The sequence below is a fragment of the Pogonomyrmex barbatus genome, unplaced genomic scaffold, assembly GCF_055798465.1.
Source record: "Pogonomyrmex barbatus isolate J1 unplaced genomic scaffold, ASM5579846v1 scaffold7, whole genome shotgun sequence".
NCBI classification, from domain to species: Eukaryota; Metazoa; Arthropoda; class Insecta; order Hymenoptera; family Formicidae; genus Pogonomyrmex; species Pogonomyrmex barbatus.
Window position 1 is genome coordinate 4,530,524 of NW_028297171.1, and position 17,055 is coordinate 4,547,578.

A 17,055-nucleotide genomic window follows, 5' to 3' on the forward strand; every position below is an offset into this window, starting at 1 on the left:
TAATCTCTCGTTCCGAAGCGTCGAAGAGTAAGCGAGGAACCGAATTGTACCCAGGGAGAGGCCTGAGGATTGTGCCCTGTGGGTGCAAGAAGATTGTGAAGCACGAGAAACCGATTTAACGGCTCGGTAATGGCGAGCAACGGCGCGAGGCGGTCGATAAGACCGACTACCGTCGTAGTCGTCGTCGGTCCAGCGAAAGGGCGTACTTACGGTCTACTTTGCACCGCGCAAGTGAATTACACGAGGAAGTTAAAGCGCCGTAATAAATACCTTGGGCACTCCTCGCCTTTCGGCCCCTGTCTCGTTGGTCTGGCCGTAGCCTGTCGGCTCGCGCAAAAATAATAATCGGTCCGCATCGGTGGCGTTCTCCGATCGCCTTTTTTGCCGCGCCGTTTTCGCATCGGTCTCCGTCACGGTACGATTTCGATTTTGCCACAGAAAAATGTCGTTTCATCCTTTGAATCCTCAATAAAGAACTCAATAAAGAACGATATCGCAAAATTCTATTTAATTCATCGCACAACTTAAATCCTATTAAATTCCCATTAATGAAATTTTATTTATCAAATTTTTATTAAATTTTGAGTATTTAACTTTGACTAAAGTACCGTTTAAATTCAACTACAATCTCTTCATCTCTTCTTTTTCTTCAATTGTGTGTCTCGTTTACTTAGCTAATCGAATGATTCTTAAACCACATTTTTGTCCGAGCTAGGTTTAAAGTACTCTTCTCAGGGCGGAAGCCATTTTTACATTCTACATTCCCGTAGGAATTCACGTCGTCTTTTCCGTGCGATCGGGAAAAAAACGGCGTGCCAAATATCATCGCTCTTTTATACAGTCAATCGATACTCTGTATTTGGCCACGGGACTTGGAGTCCGATACCGGCGAATCGTTGGCTCTCGAGGGTGGGAACTAACTGGCTTTGCGCGAATGCACGGATAATTACGCGCTTTCTTCGATGAATACCTGTCGGCGCACGCGAATGCCCCGAAAGACCGGAATCGTTACGCCGAATACCTACGTGCCACGAATTCGATACACGGATAAATGATACCCGATATTATTTGGAAGCATTCCTCATACTGCGCCGCATAACAATATCGTGCTCTTTTGCGCTTGAGCCTACCTACCGCAGTTCATTCTTCACCTCGATCGTGTTGTTTCGTTTAATGAGAATGATTTAAGTGTTAAATAAACGGACTATATACTTGAAAACAAAAACTTCGTTCTTTTGTTTAAGTATTTTCCACTGTCTTTCTTTTTAAAGGAGACCAATAAATATATCCTCTTCCCTCTTTCTATACTCTTCTCTTCTCGTCGAACGAAATTCGACGCACTCAGGAATTTATGATACAGGCTGCATTTATCTGCGGATTGGAAGATCTTTGTTAGAATATTTACACGTCTAACACGTCTAACACAACATTATCCGATTATGGCACGGCCAAAATACAGGTGGTTCCTACACACATACACACGCGCGCGCGCACACACACACACACACACACACACACACACACACACACACACACACACACACACACACTGTGTAAAGCAGTATACGCGTGGCAACTTGAAATCCTAACAGGCTGATCTGCAACAGGCAGATCTGAAGATTGAAATTCTTCTTCAAGGATCATATGTACCTGCTAGTAAAGCTTAATGATCGAGGATCGCATACCTGATATTCCTTAGGATTCAATTGTTGATCCTTATTTCTTCAGTCAGGTGAAACCTCAAGTTTCCTCGACGTTAGGCCTCTTTCCCTTTTCCGACCTCTTCTTTCTTCAGTTTCTTCTTTCATCAGAGAACGCCGACGTAAAGTGCACAATGTATCCCTGTCGTTTTCCACATGCATGGCTATTCATCTGGCGGTTGAGGAAACTGGGGATTTACTGCTGAATTTACTGCGGAATTTAACGGCCACATTTTATCGATTGATTTTTCGCGTTTCAAGTAAAAGGTCCTGTAGCGAAGGAAGACCTACCTGAAAACTTCAGACTATTCTAAAAAATCTATACAAACGTTTTTATTAAAATGAATTTTATTTGTTAAATGCGCGCTATGCTGTTCGCATAGATTAATGGATCCTGCCAATCTAAGAGATTCAAGCGTTACAGTTAAGTGATTCGTGTTCGATATAATAAAGGAATATAAAACGACGTAAAGAGAGCGTATTGATGATGAAGAGAAAAAGAAAGGAAAAAGAAAGTGAGTTCAGGATTCTTCTTTTTTTTTATGTTTATATATCTTATTTTTTTACCTTTTTACAATTTTTACTGAATATATGTGCACTATTGACTATGAAAATCTTTTCTTGCTATTTAGAAGCTGTTGATATATTTTCAAATTGATCGACGTCGAATGGTCGAACAAAGCAAAAGCATCGAAAAACGAATCGCGTCCCGAGAAGTAGTTAACGATCTTGATTTTGTGAATCGCGAAGGAAGAAGCGATCCGCTGGATACGTTTGGTACGGAATGCTGCAATCAGCGAATTGAATAATCCTTTACGTATCGAATTTCTTTTCTCCGACATTAGTCCTAATTTTTAATTATATTCTTTAATTATATTTCTTTATCTTTCGATCAACGCTCGATCGATCCTCCGCGGTATTTGGGGAATTTCGAAAGACGCCAATGCTGACGCACACGAATTAAATTTGCTTGTATTAATTCTTCCGCATTAATCATCAAGTATTAAACAGCTTAATGTTGAACGTCCCGATCAAATACGACATACAAGGTTTTTCTATCAGATCAATTGATGGTCTTGATTTCCAATATTTTTTTTTCACAATTTACTAGAATGACTAGATCATTTAGCCCGAGATTAAATAGTGCAATTACGTTAAGTTGTCGGGCCAGCAATATCACGTATGTTGACAAGTAACACAAGTAAACACTGTCTATGTAGAGAATAAACAGTAATTTTTTTTGTCTAACGGAGACGATTACGAAAGGGTGAGCCGCGACGTGATACGACGATTATTAAATAGTCACACCCTAGATTCTAACGAATCTCGAATCTAACTAAGTCTATCAAAATACTATGTTTTTATCTGTAGTAAGGCGATAAGAGGGTTTCCGCTCTTCTCCGATAAAGAAATACTTGGATACCAAGTTACCATTCACGTGATACTTATAAAAGCGGGGACGGTTCCCCAGATTATCGAACATATGACAGGACACCTTTTATCGCGTGCGCCATCGTTCCCTTTTCGCACAACAAATATTAATAAGCCTTTTTATTTTTAAACTTACGACGATAAACTCGGCAAACACTCGGAAAAACGTGACATATACAATGATAAAATATTAAATGTAAGTAAAAGAAAGTACAAGTATACTATGACGTTCGGAGGTTAATATATCTTAACTTAATTTAAAAATTTAAAAAAAAAATAAAATAAAGCTTGCTAAACTATGATTGTAGATGTCAGTTTTCATTTGAATTACGAAAAAGCTTCGTCAGTTCTGTTTTTACATACGTATGCTACAAGTGCAAAGAACGTTTAATTTTTCCTCGAGCGTAATTATCGCACCAAGCAAGTCTAATTAGTTCTAAAACATAAACATCGAGAGATTACACAATTTTTATTGCATACAAATATGTTGTGAGACTGCACCATGTTCGCGTAATGATAATGACCAGGCGCCAGTGTCAATCATCGCCCGCTATCGTCACTCGTAAATCATTGTATCGTTCTCAAGTCTCCTACCCTCCGCACTTTTTTCATCCATTCCCGTCGTCGACATCGTCATCGTATAGATTCTATCCTGTTCTTGTATCTACCGATTAATATTTTTCAAAGTATAATTTACTTTATTGCGTAAGGAAGTCTTTGTTCTTACATGTTACAAGATTATATTTAATAATAGATATTTACAAGAATTTATGTACAATCTAATATTTTCATAAAATCTCTGAAAGTTATTTTTAAATTTAAATGTAACAAAAATGTGCAATATTTGCTAATTTTTCATATAGTTTTTTAATTATATCAATTTATATATAGAATATCTTTAAATATTCCAAATGGATAAATAATGAATAAATAATAAATAAATATGCGCAATATATAAAAAAATAAAAAATAAAATAAAAATAAAATAAAAATATAAAAATATAAAAATAAAAAAATAAAATAAAAATAATATTAATAATGTAAATTATTATAACTTTCATTATTTATCTTAATTGTTATATTTACACATTTTATTATTATTTTTCGTAATAAATAAAATATTTTTCGAATTATAAAGTAGATTTTAATGCGCTTAATTGCCTTTCCAAAAATAGCTTTATTTTACTGACGGTCATTTCAGAGATAATCGCTCCGACGGAAATGCGTATTTAATTTTCTGGCATAATATTTGTGTTTAGATATTTTTCTGTGTGCGTAGTATCTTCTTGGAGTACAAGACGAATTCTTCATGCACGACGTGTCTCGTACGTTAACGACGGATCTACATACGTAGGTATCTTCCATTCAAGGAAACAACCCAAATCAACCGTGGTTATCTTCTATCTTTTCTTATCCTTTAAAAGAAATCTCTTTACGTGATCGTACGTCGGCGTGAACGTCGCACGCGAGCAAAGCGCGTGCGAAATGTCCAACTAACATTTTAAATGGAAAATCACTCGTTGGCTAAGATATTTAATTAAAAGGGCAATTGCCGAATGACAGTCGTTAACAAACATTCGTTAATTTTCTAAAGCAATTATTTAATCTCTTTACTGAAATATTATCGAAGTAGATTCTTTCGAATTATATCACCTTAAAAAGAATGACTAATTAAAAAAAAAAAAACGAAGTTAATTAGCCGCAAGAGAAATTCGGCGCAGTCGTTCATTTAGATAAGAGTTAAATCCCCGATCCTCGCGGAGCTTCGGGACAAGTGGATAAGAATTAAAAAACCCCGGGGACCGGGGCGATATTGGCAATTTGACGAGTGATACCACGGCCGTCGAAGATTTTCCACGGGTGATAACGCCCTACCGCGATAGCGCGCGCCCCACATTAAACTCAAACAGCAATCCGCTCGCACGCAAGCACGCACGAGAGCGCGAGAGCAAACAACGTGCAGCACGCACGTTTCATACCCGCATGAGTTAATGCGCAGACTCCTTCCGTCGTGAACGTTTCCTATTTACTACGTGGCACGAATGAGAGTGAGAGAAAAGAGACGGATGGAGAAAGAGGGGACCAAACAGGAAAGAGACGAAGAGAGAGAGAGAGAGAGAGAGAGAGAGAGAGAGAGAGAGAGAGAGAGAAAGAGAGAAAGAGAGAGGGAGGGAGGTGAGAGTCTCGAAGAGCTCGGACGGCGTCGCCGCTCTTGATGCGGGCAAGTTGAAAGCTCCCGAGACAGGCCCAACCTAGAAAGACGACGGCCCTGCGTATCGCCCCGCGTGAGTCCTCGTTCACACGGGGCAACGTGGAAACGATCCAACCTATCCTAACGTCGGTCCCTAAACCCATGGTCCACGGTCACCGCCGGTGGCTTACGAAAGGAGAACCGGCGCGGCGGGCGCGTCCGCGCCTTCTCGGAATCCATTCACGCGGAGGGAGCGCGTACCCCTCAATAGAGAGGATACAATCTTAGATCGGCCGGGGTCGTGCTTTATCTCGCCTGTGTCTTTCCCTATCTCGTCTGTCGTGCCTGACGAGTTAGATTTAAACGCCGCCTCCTCCGGAATTAGGTTGATCGACTAATTAATGCGGCGAGATGTTATGCTGATAATTCTCAAAATGTCCTTTTTTTTTATCTCGCTCGCTTTTTGCACACAATAGACATCTAGTTGACACATTCAATTTTTTTTTTTTTTTTAATGTCTACTGTACTTTTAACATTTAGCAAACGCTAAAAGTACAGTGTTCTCGTTTTATCAATCAGTCAATTCGACTTAATGTAAAGAATTAAGAAAGATAGAATTACGTTATATTTATTCCATGCGTATAAAGCTTTTAAATAATATCAGAAAAAAAATACTACTGGACCAATCGGGCGATGTGTTAGAACCACTAATTGTGTTTATCAAAGATGATCGCGGGTCATAAAGTTTATGACAAATTAAATTCCTGTCACAACCAGAGAGCTATCTTGAAATTCCTTCCCCGTTAGGGAAAATAGATGTACGTCTTCACTTCGCCTATGGGGTGGGATTCTTGCTTGGAATTCCTTTGCGGTCACATTAGAGAGGGCCCCCCTGACTTAATCTAACTAGATTTAAGGCCCGGTTTCGTCTCAAACCTATCCCAATCGGACCATCGTTGGTACCGGCTTTCAGCCTCGAAAGCCCAGTCTTCCCTCGAAGCCCGGTTTTTGAACTGAACTCGCCGTGAGGCATCGCACCTTCTATACTAGCATAATGTTACGTCACGTATTATACGTAGCTTTAAATCAGCCGTTAAAAGCCGGTACAATCTCGGTGGTCTCTCGACATTGTACAGGAAAATGTACTTTAGCTTGTTAATAGCGAAACGTGGTCTTGGAAATTCCTTCTGGTACTACAATTTTTAAATTTGTGCTGAATCACTTGTAACAAAAAATATGAAGCCTTTTATTTGACTTGAGATTGAAGATCTCCCACGGTATGATAAAAACACCGAATTCGAGCTCGATAAATCAGTCGTTAACACGAGATCTCGGGCGTCGTTATTTGTTTGAAAATATGAAATGTGTGAAGGATCAGGTGCATCGGATGCTTCTCAGCCGCGTTGAAATCACGGTGGTCTCTCGAGAGACATCTCGAGTGGCGTCCGTGTAAAAAGTCAAAATATTTAAAGGATCAACGGAGATCCGAAAGACACATGTTCGTCTTGCTCGTAGACTTTTTCTTTTTTATATCCGTTCCTCAATCCTACGTCTTAGAACATGTGCGGACGATTATATAATTAAGGAATGAAGTACATTACATACATTACATTTTGCAGTCCGCAGTTTTAATCTCCTGCTGATTAACGCCACGTAATAGCGCTATATCGGTCTACCGAGGGAAACGTTAACCATACGCGTTATCTACCACAAAAGTGTATAGATAATTAAAAGATAAGTATCAGTGAATGACCTGGACGGACATTTCGATGTGGACTTCCGATGGAAGATACGTTTTTGCCTTTACATCGCAATATCTCAAAATAAAAAGTGAAATCTGCACTTTGACGCGTCACTCTAATATATAATTTAATAATAAAGATATTAACTGCGCGATATGTTTCATTACGATATGTTAAATAATTAACGATACATATCTCTGGTATATCACTTTACGTGAGTGAAATAATCAAATGCAAAGCCGGATCGTGGCGCGTAGCATAACACATGAGTTTTGTGAATGAAGCAGCTGCGGTCTACGTGACCGCTATCGATATATACGTAGCCGGTTATTTAGACTTTGAATGCCATAAAGCATGTACACAAGCACGCATACACGCACACTTCGTTGCCGCCAACCAGAATCATGTGACGCAGCAGCGGGCAAAGAACGGAATCAATATCGAATGTATCCAGCCCGAACGTGCGACATGTGCTCCTAAATTATTCTTAAATTCCTTGCCGAACAAATATGAAGTTCATTCCGAGACACGCTGATTGCTGGTAATTCGGAACGTAGACCTGAATTAAATTCTTGCGTGGATCTTCTGAAATGTAGATTTAATTCTCACAAAAAGGGATTTATTTTAAGACCATGTATTTTTAATGAATGAAGCTAGAACATGATGTCATATAATATAACTTAGATAATTTTCCTACAAAGAGTTATTTATAAGTAAAAAAAATTGTCAAATTCTTTTTCTATAAAAAAAAAAACGTGACAATATTTTTTATCCTAAACTGATCAAGTTTATTTAGAGAAATAATATTGAACTTTAACGAGATATCAAGCAAATAAATATAATATAATATTTATTATTGAAAATTAAACAGCAAAGTAGATTAATAAAACTTTTGGAATCATATGGAAGAAGAAGAAAAATTTTAAAAGGTTTAGAAAATATAGACACTTTCTAAAACTTCCAAAATTAAGAAAACGTAGATGCTTGAAGTTGTGATTTCTGTATGTAAAGGTCCATATCTGTATGTTTTGTAAAACAAAACAAGTGAGACAGATAATTTAATTAAGTAGATAGCGCTTGATTGCTGGTAATTCCGAGTCGTATTGTTAGTCAACGTCAGCTACGCGTTTCTTAAACGCAACAAGGAGGATTCCGTCACGCAACTCCGCGCTCTGTGCAACTGCGGCTTCGCACGCGGCGCGAACGTCTCCTCGATAGTAGAAACGATAACGCCACGATAATAGTAATTAGCGTTCTAGGAAGTGGTTAGCCTATAAAAACCGGGGAATCAACGATCCTGATTATGCGCGCGGGGCCTCGCATCACTTACGAGTAGCGACGAGGCCGACAGCAAGTCGCTTTGTAGGATAATTGGAATATTTAATTAAAGTGCCGACGAGGAGAGAGAGAGAGAGAGACCTCGAAATCCATAATGTCCTTATTTACGATGTCAGAACTGAACACACAATATGAAATAAAATTAAGCGCTTGGTAGCGTTTTGATATCGAGAAACCCTCCGGCCGCACACAAAAAGCTCGCGGTTCAGTGCAAATATAGCTGTCAATCATCATACGAGAGGGGATCCGTCACATTTGTGATCGTTAAATACTCCGTGAGTATACGGGTATCCGAGAGATATCCGTGTCTACATACTTGTATCCAAGATACTTAAACAACGCTGGCCGTGAGTTACAAGCTTAGTGCGGTTGCACGTGGGTGCGGGATATCGCATTCGCTCCCACACCCACTACCGGTATGGCTCGCCGGAGGAGCGCACCTCTATTGTCTCTTTTTCTCTTTCTGTCCCTTCCCCCCTCCCTCTCTCTCTCTCTCTTTCTCTCTCTCTCTTCCCCTCTCTCGCCTCGTCTCTTTCTTTCTCCCGACATTTTTTTCTCGTGCAATCACTCTTCTGTCGCGGAACTCGGCGATCCGCGCTGGACCGCGCGGATTCTGAACAACGGACGGGAAGGAGTGCGGTTTCCGAGTTGCGTGAGCAACGGCGAGAGTGATATTAGTCAGTTGGAATTACATCATATATTTCAGTGTATTCAGCATTGTTAATTAATCACGGTGTTCTTATCTCTAAACTTATTTATATATTTATGGCGATACGTGAATTGAAATTTTTTTTCGAAATTTCTCTTTTGAATTAATAAAAATTTTGAGAAATGAATCATCATTGAACATCTTCCGCATTGCATTCTATTTTTTTGAAAATTGATAGCTTATTAATACAAAACAGATGTTTCATATGCAACGATCCAATATAACTCTTGAAAAATGTTATTATTGCATAGTGAGAAGTTGGATTTTGTATTGAGTACATTTACGGGCTCTTCTACCTTTCTAAGTAAGAACAATGTGACGCGTAAAACACTCGTACATTCAATGGGTCATTTGTATGGCAGGAAATTGCGCTCTTGCATCTTGAGCCACTCCTTATTTCATTCGGATGCTGCCTACTTCGTGCTTCATAAAGATTCATCATACAGGTTTTCAATCGTTTCTCTTCCTAGCGCACATCCTCTAGAAAGATATATCGGTCGCTGACAATAATACAGACAAACGTATAAATTCCGAAGGAGATAATTCGAAACGTAATTCGCACAGTACCGTTACGCGTTTACGTAACTTGAGTAATTTAAACAGGAAAATCCTTTCCTACAATTTTTTTAAGTTATTTAAAGCGTTGAGCAATGGATTTATGATAAGTGAGAATGGCAAAAATCTGTTATTTTTGTGGCACGCGTTTCTGATATTAAAAATATATTAAAAGACATGATATATAGTGTTATATAAAAAATTCGATTGTCATCTATTCTTTAAGTTTGGAAAACTCGCGTGTTACGCAATTAGATGGTTTTCCGTTTGCATGGCATTTCTTGCTTCTAGTATTCATCTCGTCTCGGCTTTCGTGTGGAATTCTAATGCACTCGGAGGTATGCAGTGGCGCCTTCGGATCACTCGAAGCGTCTAGAAACCATATAGTATATCGGCACCTCTTGAGAGATTCTCACAAGTAGTGTGTATTAAATATTAAAATATTGTGTGCAATATCGCAGGCAAAATGTAACGAGCTTTCAAGCGAGGTAAAAATTTTTGATAAATAAAAAAGAGAAAAGAATTGTTTTTTTATAAATATAATAAGCAAACAAGAATTTTGCAATCATTTTTTCATTAATGTGACTCGTATGTAAATATCATATCGTAAATATGGATATTAATAAAACCAATGTATATATATATATATATATATATATTTATATTATTAAAATCTTAAAATTTAATTTATTATTTTTTGAAAACCGAAATGCAAGAAAAACTGTGAGTAATATTTTCACGGAATATTTTCAATTTTTCATTATGGAAAAGAACGGAAGTTCGAGGATGACCGTACGTGCGCCACGCTGAGTTCCTAAATGTATTTTTAACGGAATGCGTTTCAGCGAATCATGTAAGAATGTCTGTCTATTATATTTCTTAGAAACTTCAAGGATCATTTCCTTGACTCGGTTCGTCGAAGTAATAATTATCACATTATTTTATATTTATTATTTTATATCTTCTAACATTGCATTCCATCGAGATAAAATTTTAAAACAATATGAATTTTAATCATCATGACATTATTAATCAATGCATATCGTAAACGTTGACATTTGATACATATGTGTCTTTAGATTTCACTTTAACGAAGAGAAACTATTCACATTTTGAAATCATTCATTTATATTTATTAAATTCATTTAAAATGAATATAAATGTAATATTTTTATTTATCGATGAATATAAATATTGGAGAAATTTATATACGGAATTTCTACGTCAATAAAAAATATAATTTCTAAATTTTATATCAATGTTTCATTTTAAACTTATTTTTAAATATTATCTTCAAACTATTATCTTTACTATTTTATTATTTTCGATTAATTATTTGACTATTCTTTAACTGTTTAATTTTGTTAAAAATTCATGGAAATTTATTCTAAATTATTTTACACAAATTAATTTACATCGTTTTACGACCTACGCTAGAGCACAGATGTTTAATCGGCTATCAACGGATATGAAAAATTCGACAGAGGGGAGATGAAAGGACCGTTGTCGATCATTTCTGCGTGCCTAATCTCGCGGACGCATTTCATCACGCCGCTGTAGTCGCAGTCGCAGTCGCAGTCACAGTCGCAGTCGCAGCTGCGAGTTGCGTTACTGTCGTCCTGCACGCAAATATGCCGAGGCGCGATGACGTCATATCCGGCGTTTCGTTTTTCGCGGCATGCACTTATCACTGGCGTGCTCGGAGAGAGGAACAAGGGAGAGAGAAGAAAGAGAGAGAAAAAAAAGAAGGAGAGAAAGAAGGAGAGAGAAAAAGAGAGATCGTTTTGGTACGCCTACGCTGCTGTGTCGCTGTTGTGTACGATTGCACGTTTATGTTGCGTGGTCGCATACACGTGACAGATGCGATCGCGGGGGGGGGAAGCACGGGTGGTGCACGGGGTGCGAGAGGTGCGTTTCGGCGAATTCGCCGGCGCCGATAGCGAGCAGCGACACCGCGTAATTGCGATCGCGTAACCTCGTGCGTGCGTGCGTGCATGCGTGCGTGCGTGCGTGCGTGCGTGTGTGGACGCGCGTGTGCGCGCATAATGCACCGCGACCTGCTGCGCTATATCGCGCACCGCGACAGGAACACGCGAAGTTTCGGGACGAGTTCGGGACTTTAAGGTGAATGACCAACGTAGGCATACCGAAGGGCTCCGGGTATTTGACTCCTCCAAAAATGTGTCGGTAAATACAGGTGAACTCCAAACTTGACGCGTTCTCCGGAATGCATTCGTAAATTGAACGCGCTTTGAAGAGAAATTTGTGTGTTTCTCACCAGACAATATCGTAGACGACGTCGTAGATGGAAAAGTTTTTTCCTTTCGTAAAAATCCGTGAATAGAAATTATGTTGAGGAATTACAATGCTTTCATCAGTGAGGATAACCGGAAATTGTTGCCCATATGTTCAACCAATGTTGTTTGTCAAAATAGCAAAGGCAGAATAAATGTCTATTTGGGGAGCAACTTGTAAGTAAACTTCTTCTCCTTTTCTCTCTCTTAAAATACAAGGGAGGAAGAATGTAAGGCTATCCAAATCTTCACTTTTCGAAGGATGATATGTGTGACGGCAACACATTGTAATTTCATTGCGTGTATGCGTATATGTAATACGAAAATGCGTGTGTGCTAATGACACGTGTATAAAGTGAGAGAATGTGCGTCATTTTGCCATGGTATTGCTTGAATATTGAACCGACCTCTCTCCCTGTCATTCGTAAATTATCCTGCAATCGATGTTTCTTTGGTGATAAGTGGATTCCAAATATCTCTAAAGCCATCAACCGTCATTTTCACCCCTCGCAGCGAACCGATTATCGGACGACCGATTGAGAAACTCGTACGAAATGGACTGCCGATACAACGGACAGGATATATCAGAAATCGAATAACCGAGTAACAAGCAGCGTGAATACCTGCAAATTACTCACATTGCACTCTTCTCTTTACATTTCATATCGCACATTTGCGTGGAAGTCTGAAACATCGCAACTTGGAGTTAATCCACTTGCGACTTTTATGAATTATCACAGTCGATCCAGTAAGATCGAGAAAACAAAATAAGATTACCTTGGAAAAATTAAACAAAAAAAAAACAGAAATTAAATTATGATGATGTAATGAAATAAATAATATCGACAAGGAAAGAGTGAAAAGAAGTTAAGAGAAATTAAATGAAATGAAAATGTAAAAAGTTAAAATATATATAATTATTTTTACACAATAAAGATAGATATTTTATTCCTTTTTCTTTTATATAATGTTTAAAAAAGTATATAATGCTTATTCTTCAACATTTTCAGTTTAGATACATTGAAATATTTTATTGTTATGATCAAAATTTGGTAGACTTACACAAATAATTTGATTAATATGTGCTCAAATGTTTAATTAATCCAACCAAAAAATTTAATTCCTTCCTGTTTTGTTAAAGTTTTTTTATATATTTCCTATTAATAATCTGAATGTCAGAGAGTCTTAAACAAAGTTTAGAAGAAGAAACAAAGTAAATAATTTCATTGTGTTAACTTAAATAAATTTATGTATTTTGTTTTCTTTATAGTAAATTTAATTAGTATAAATAAAAAATTTTTCATTGCCATGATGTATCATGGTGTATCAAATATTTTAGTTGCAATTAAAAAACTAATCTTTCCTAGTAGATAGCGAAATGATATTTTGAAATAAAAAAATCGAAAAAAAAAAAAAAAACACAATGAATACACCTGCCGCGCAAGGTGATCCCCATAGATCGATCGTTGCATTCTACGCAACTATGTGACAAGAGGGAGATCTATCTCGCGTCGTAAAGTTGGCTACAGTCTACAGTGTAGAATAGCGCAGGAATCGAGAAAAAGAACGGAGGCGTGACAGAGAGGAAGAGACAGAGAGAGGAGGAGGGGGCGGAGGGAAAGAGAGAGGAAGAAGTGGAATAACGCACCGGCAGGAAAGAGAAAGATCCGGAGAACCCAACGGATTGGACGAGGGAATCGCTGGATGCTGTCTCGCTCGTTCGTTCGCAGGCGCATCCATTGACGCCTTCGCTCGGGCGTTTATGAATGAATTCCCCTACTCCGACGGGTCTTCTCGGCTTCAGCGTCCGCTCTCTCGGCCGGTTCCACCATCGGGTGTCGCTCGTACACGTATGCCTGCACTACGTGGAAAGTCGTGTCTCAAAAGCCTATTTCCGAGACGCGGAGAGAATGACGCCCCGAGGAATACGTAACCGAGGATTACGTAATAACTCGTTACAAAAATAGCCGCTAATAATAGACGGTGGCTAATTATGAAATTGGAGCTGCGCGAGAGAGGCTCAGCTAATTAGCTTTCAGAAAACCCGTCAAGGTAATCTATATAGAATGGATAGCCGATTAAGCATTTAGTTAAATAAACAGACAGATGAATAATTTAGATATTAGGTATTTGTTTTATGTAAAAATTAATTTTAATAAATTTTAATTTCTAATGTACTCGCTTCTATTGTATAATAGTTCCGTCCACCCTGTAATGTTGCATATTATAAAAGATGTAAAATGTAAAAATATCATTTCGATAAAAATACATTGAAAAATCAAGCGCAAATAGTTACTTAGGGAGTTCGGAAGAAAGATCCAGTGCAACTAAAGCGACTTTCTCTTGTGAAACTCAAAAGCCCGACGATTGATGTCTCGCTATAAATTTCAGCTTTGGCGCAATGCTCTCTCGCCGAGATTATTTCGCGAAAATACGTTTACGGGTTATTACGACGAGATAACGTGCGAGCACGCGGCCCGCTTGCGATTAAACAATCGAAAGGAACCGCTTGCGAAATTCCACGATTGTCGACGGCGGGCCGGGTCGCCGTTTACGTTTGTCTTAATGCTCGCAAAAAGCTCATAAGGGCCCCGTCGATGAAAAATGCGCGCTACCGCGGCAGCTAGCGCGCGCAAAGACATCGGCCTCGCGGGACGTCTCTCGTCTCGAATCGGCAGCAATAATATCGACTCCGCAAGAAATGCATTAGCACGACCTGCCGAGTGCAGGGAGAACGCGCAACTCTCCGGTTGCAAATTGCAACGCGCGCCGTTTACGTAACATCGTTCTACGTACAAATCGTACCGCGCGTCACGATCGTCGCTCTCGCGAAACGGCCTTGCAAAAAAATCACGCTCGATCGAGATTATTCGCGCGTATGTAGCAACGATATGCAACGATGTGGCAATCCGACAATGCGCATTGCTTAAAGCAATCAGAAAACTGTCCCGAATGTAGAGCCTGAATATAATCGCCCGCTGCGAAGCGTTTCTTGTATATTTAAGAGCAACATTGCAAAAGTCTGTTCGACTGCCAGTCGATCCTTCACGAGAAAGAACCGTGTGATTCACAACAGAATGTCAAGAACGCACAAGGAAGAAATCTAATCGTAAAATCTGTTCCAGGTAATGAGTCACGTGTTGCCTGTTTATCCTATATGAAAATTAACTGTAAAGCTAAATTATCGAGAGATAATTTAGAGATAAGTGATAACAAAAGAAACGATAACGAAAGAATGTAAAAAATGAATTATTCTCGACATATTTATCGACATTCATATATAATTATGTATATTTAAAAATGTATTTAAATGCTATTAAGAAATTGATCTTTCCTTTTATTCCTTAAAAATGTATTTTTAAAACATAATTTCAAAGCGTCTATATTTAAATACTATTAAGAAAGATTGATATGTTAACTTTAGCTTTCTCTTTCGAATTTATAATGGATTGCCATTAAATTTATATTAATTATATTTTATAGTGTCTACAAAAATTCACTTTATACGAACGACTCCGATGTTGCACGTGCCCTCTTTTTCCGGAGAAGAAACGCGTCTAACCGGGACCTTTTTGCTCTCCGGCAACGGAAATGTGGCGCGGCGCGGCGCGATTCCCGCTTCTCGCCGAGAAGCTTTTTCGGATCGATAAAAAAATCGACGGGCGCATTTTTGTCAGTCTGGACACGTGTTTCGGGAATGAGTAATCGCGGCCTGCGCCGCGTTGGTCCCAGTTTGTCGCGCGACGCATTTCGCATCGTGCACAGATGCGTAAGTCGGTGTCAGTCCTATTCGCGCATATGCATTATTATTATTACTTTCCTCGTGTCATCATCGATTTATTATACCTTGTGACAAACGAATGCCAAGCTTGTCGGTGTGTCTGTTCGAATTAAATCCTTTAATTATTTTATTTGTAATTTAATATTTTTTTAATTCTCGATATAAAATCAAATTGTTAAATTATCTTCGCTTCTACATTTCAATATCTTTTTAATAAATCTTTAGAAAAATTTTTACAATTATGATAAACTAGATCTTGTACATGTGCAGAGCGATTCACTAGTTGCAATATGAATATTAATAACATACACTTTGAAAATTGAATAATATTCTTTTAGAATTTACGTTAAGATTTTGTAATTTTTAAATTACTGTTAAAGATGTATAAAAAAAGTTACAAAATACGGTCATTATTTTGATAAATAGTATGTCTATAGTATGATATCTGGTTGACAGTAAAATTAATTAGGAAATTGATGTTAGCAAATTGATCTCGTAAACTTTATATTTTAAAAGATGTGTAAATCTATAAAAAAATTAAATTTATGGTTAGTGAGTATTTTTTATCAAGTGCATTGAATAAATAAATTCTAAATTTCCCTTGACCAGAAAAAGAATTCAGTCATCCGCTCATTAGGAGATAAGTATTTATACCATTTGTCAGCGACCCCTGTATCCGTGTCATTTAGTAAAAATCACGACATAATTACCAGATGCTTATTCCATAATTATATATGATGCAATTCTCGTGACGTCTTTGACTAGACAATCTTAAAATATTTTAATGGATTTCCTGTAAACTATTAAAAATTCCAATAATTAGTAGTAGTAATTATTAAGATTCTAATTTTAATTTGTTAATAATCTTGTAACAAAAATAATTTAGCATATGTTAAACATATTAAATAACATAACATATTAAAAATATTCTTTTCTTTATAGAGATGTATATAGAATTGTTGCACATTATAAAGATTATAATAAAATTACATGCCGTGTATTTATATCTTATAAAAAAGATAATATGAGTAGGAAGGGATATACATTTTTTATATATTTCTGTTTCATTATTTTCTGTGTTTAATTATTTAAGAAACAAAAACTTTTCATATAGTAAGATTAATTTGAGGTGATTATTTAAGTTTGAAAAACGCGGAAGAACTTGATTGGAAAACGGAATTATAAAAAAATAAGTATCGCGAGACTGCACAATACCTCCCCAGAATTAAAGACACTTTGCATTAGCGACGCTAATAATTGCATTTCGCGCGTACGACCATCGCCAATTACGCGTCGCATTCTCTGACGTAAAGA

The 17,055-nt window shown here is 37.8% G+C and overlaps 1 long non-coding RNA gene across 1 annotated transcript in view; it reads right to left on the bottom strand.

The window, feature by feature from the left end:
- Positions 1–610: 610 nt before the first annotated feature.
- LOC105427312 (uncharacterized) overlaps positions 611–17,055 on the bottom strand; it is a 74,900-nt gene continuing 58,455 nt past the window's right edge. Inside the window, exons 5-6 of the long non-coding RNA XR_016140844.1 lie at positions 1,686–1,911; positions 611–1,371 (exon numbers count right to left, since the gene is read on the bottom strand). This is a non-coding gene — a long non-coding RNA (uncharacterized LOC105427312). The remainder of the gene's footprint in view (positions 1,372–1,685; positions 1,912–17,055) is intronic.